The sequence below is a fragment of the Eulemur rufifrons genome, chromosome 1 (assembly GCF_041146395.1).
Source record: "Eulemur rufifrons isolate Redbay chromosome 1, OSU_ERuf_1, whole genome shotgun sequence".
NCBI classification, from domain to species: Eukaryota; Metazoa; Chordata; class Mammalia; order Primates; family Lemuridae; genus Eulemur; species Eulemur rufifrons.
Window position 1 is genome coordinate 73,202,968 of NC_090983.1, and position 4,537 is coordinate 73,207,504.

Genomic DNA, 4,537 nt, shown 5'->3' on the forward strand with positions numbered 1-4,537 from the left:
TGTTAAGTGAGTTCTGCATTGCAAACATAGGTAGTCTGACTTCAGGGTCTGCCCCTTTAACCACTGGGTTAAACTCCCTCAGAGCCACCAGCCATTGAGCATGTGTGATGTGCCAGCTTCTGTTCAACATGCTCCATGTGTATTGTCTCCTATAATTTTCACAGCAGTGGAAGTGGGGGATGTCATCCTAGACAAGGGACAACATTAATCAAAGACATGGAGGTTGGAGGGGGGAAGGTAGCAAGTACTGAGAGTGTTGTTTGGTGCTGTTCGGTGTTCTAAATGTGGAAAGTCCAAGACAGGCAAAATCAGCCATGAGACTAGATGGCATCCCAGAGGGCTATGCAAAAGGAACTTGGACTGTGTCCTGTCCACAATGGAGAACTGAGGAGTTTTCTGTAGGGAGATGAAATGGCCAGACTTGCAGTTTAGATGGCTCAGTGTATGGTAGAGTAGAGGACCACTTAGGGAATTAGTGTGGCACTCAATTAAGAAATGATAGAGGCTACTATTGCAACAGTCATAACAGTGGGCAGATGGGCTGCAGCATGGCCAAGTTTGGTAACTGATTGGATGGAAGAGAGCATGGAAAGGGAAGAAGTGAGGATGAACCCCTAGCTTTCAGCCTGGGGACTGGGTGGTTGATAGTGAGCCACCAGCTACAGTGAAGACCCCATAAGGAGGCCAGGAGAGCCAGCTTGGGCTCCATATACAGATGGGTGTAAGAGAAAATCCATTTGTATAGGCAGTAGGTTTCTTAGACCAAACTAAAATGATTGCCGGCATGTGTTCCGCCAGCCTTCCAGTGAGGCATGAGTTAGCATGGTTATGTAACTATAATGTCACCTCCTATGTAAAACCCATGTGATCATGCCTTTGCTTGGCATGTTGCCACTATTGTTCTGAGTCATACATAAGTGCCGCCATGTTCTCATCGAGGCTGCCTTCCCCCACCCCCACAATAAAAGAACATGTCTCATCTGTCCTCTGCAGCTCACCTCTTTTTTCAATTCCTGAAGCCTGCCCTGGTGCACTTGCTAGCCGCTGAGCCTCCTCCCCACAGCGAGTGAATAAGCAAGTGATTGACGGAATGACTTTTATTTCTTTTTTGATGAAGGCTCTAAGGAGTAAATCAAGAAAATCCGTAGTTACGATCTATTTGTACTTTTACAAACTCTCAAAGTCAGACCATATCTGGAGTGGAGATCCTATGCTGTCCTGGGGAACGTTCACTCAGGAAGCACATTTGGAAGAGGATGACCAGGATGCTGGAAGATGTGGCGATCATATCAGGTAACTGTGGGTATCTAAGACAGAGTCTGCAAAACATAGGGACCACAATAATGGCCATCTTTGCCATGGAGGCAGAGGCTATTCTCAACTTCTCTGGCACATGTGGCTCTGTTCTCATCACTCATAAGAGGAAAGACTAGACTGATTAGTAATATGATACAAATATGGCTGATGGAGCTATGTTTGTTAGAAGGAAGCAACACCATAGTTTTACAGCGAGTATAGGGTTCCTCATTCCTCATTCCTCATGCCTCCATGCTACCAGAGCTGTTAGTTCCAGGAGCAGATGAAAGAAAACCAGCTCTGGCTTCTTTGTCTGCATTCTCTGATGGTCTTTCAGCCCCACCCTGCTCTGAGTGGTAAAAACAACCCGCACCATCCTGCTCTCCATCACTGCCCACCCCAATCCTCCCTCCTTGCTCATGCTCTGCCACTCTCGTCTCATCTCTCTTATTCACTAGTTGTAAGATTTGGATTTGGGGCTTCGGAGAGAGTGAGGTTCCCTTATGCCTTTGGGCCAAATTGTTAGGGCTTTTCAATAGTGTTTTCGCAAGAAGCAAAGCTAATAATAAAGCAGTTCTCTGTTCTCTTTTTCTATGTGTTTATCTCCTCGAGACTTCACAGGGAGAAGGGCTGATTGGCCCATGGCTGGATTTGGGTATTCCTAAAATTCCAAGGCCAACATCCAGCTAGTGGCACCTCAATCCTGGCATTACTTCCAACATGAATATCTGAATGGCAGTTGTGTAAAAGAGGAAGGAAACAGACTATGATGATTTAGCAGACCTAATACTTGGATGGTTATAGGCAGGCAAAATTTATTAACAGCGAGACAAAACTTTCTACAAATTACAAATTTTATTGTTAAAATGACCCTTCCAAAAATAGCTTCCTGCCATCAGAAATGGTACAATGGATGTGGGAGGGCAAGGACCAACAAAGCACAGGGTTAACAGAGGCATAAATATCAGACTGGGCTTTGCCAATAATTAGTTTCAGGAATCACATCTTATCTCTAGTTGTTGGTGGTACTTTATGACTACAGAACCCTTCAGCTCTGAATTGTATTGTACATCTACAACATGCCTGGCACACAACTCCATCAGAGACTTTTGACTAAGAAGGGAATGTTTTTGTTTGTTAAAAAATTAGCCTCCTAAGTAATTCTGTCCTCAAACACTGTCCCCTTGTTCACTTTTCCTTTTTTAAAAAAAAAAAAAAATTGTTTTTGTTTTTTTTTTCTGTCTGTTTTTAATTTTGTTTTGCTTATTTGTTTCTGGGATCTAAAGACCTAGAGCTGCCTTTGGCCTGCCTATATCTACATTCTAAACAAATGTGAAAATAAACAGCTTTTAACGAGTATTTCCTATACTTTCCTCTGACTATGGGTGGTAAACCTAGTTTAAATGGCTTTCATTTTGCCTCTAACATTCAGATACATTTTAATCCAAGAATGAACATCAACTGGTACATATTTTCTTTTCCCTGTGTGGCTAGAGATCAAGATATATGTTTTTTATATGTTGCTAATGTTATGCATAGGCTATATTTACAGTATTGTTTTCACTGATTGCTAAAATCTCATTTCTGGATTTTTTTTTTAATGCCATGTGCTTCTTCGGAAGACAGGAATAAACAACCTTGTAATACATTATGGTTCAATACAGTTGAAAGAGCTCTAGGCTATTTATAGCAATTAGACCATAAAGAGGGAAGCAAACCATATGTACATTTATTATATCCATAAAATATAACATATGGAAATAAATTCTGACAGTGATGGTGGAAATATTTGGCTGTCACGTGTCAGCATGCATCACTGGAGTTAATGAATAAGATTTTTCACAATGCTTTCTTTATTCTTGGATCTGGGAAAGTCAAATTGTTGTAATAAATACTAGTTGTGGCTAACAGTGGGTGACATCTTAGGAACAGAGATGAACTTGTCCTTATCTCCTTCCTTAGTCTCCCATTCCTTCATGATAATCCCCAGGGGGATGCAGAGTGTCACATCTCACTCAAGATTTGTTCCATGGTCTGAGATGACAGAAGTTTCTGCTTCTAAGGGTTTCCCAAGTCAATAGAAGCAAAATTCTATTCCTGGGGACTGGGGCCCAATTATGTCAGTGGCACTTAGGTGCAACTTCTGCTTCACATTGCAGAGTGGTGCCCAAGCACTGTGGCCTTGCATGGTGTCAGAGACTTCACTTCTCCCTCCCCAAAGCCTCCTGTGTAGGGGGCACCACATCGGGTATTATGACATGAAAAAGAAAGACAGGGCATCCAAAGAATTGGAAGATGTGGTCCATGAGCGAGTTAGAATGCAACTGGGAGATGAAACACAAACACATGAAATAATTATAGGATGACCAAAAATATTTATAATCTCTCACTGAATTCTAAGGAGGCCAGATACTGAGAACAGTTGAGTGCAGTAAAATCTTTGCTCTTATAACGATGGCTTTTGACAAATGTAGCATTAAGTAGTGGGTGGGAGCATTTAAAAAGGATCAATGGTGCTTTGTGAGAAGGGGAGATGGGAAAAGCAGCCGGGCAGAAGGAGGGTGGGGAACGAGAACCAGCAAGGCTCGCACCATCAGAGAGGAGGACTTCAGAAGGGACCTCTCGCCTTCAGACTGAGAAGAGAAGAGAGACAGGGAAATAGACAAATAGAAGGGATGGGCTGCTGAAACTGAAAGGAGATCTATGAATGTGTGATGTAAAACCTACTTCCTTCTCCCCTGTGTGACTGCTGGTATAATCTTCACTTCTCAGAAATGCTTGGTGGAGTGGATATTCCTTAGGGGAATTGCAAAGATTTTCTGCTACTCATAGATTTGATATATAGTCTACAATGAAAATATCACAAAGCAATAAATTAACAAGTATTCAAATTCCATCTGTCCATTAAGGCCCCTTTCAAATTACAACCCAATCCAGCAAGATGCAGCTTAAAGTAAGTTCTCTTTCCTCTGAGCTCCTGTATTGTATTATTTGCACTTCTTTGGTGGTACTCATCTCTACTACCTGGGCATACAGGTGTGAGTAATCTTTCCTTCTAAGCTGAACATTTCTTGAGGATATCATGTGTCTGAGGCATCTTTGTAACTTCATCTAGGCTAATATAGGGCTTGAATGTATATAGTAAATATTAAATATTTGCTGAATAAGTAAATTTATGAATGTTGAATTAATATACTATACATGACCTACATAAGTCCTGAACTTTGGGTGTACATGTGAA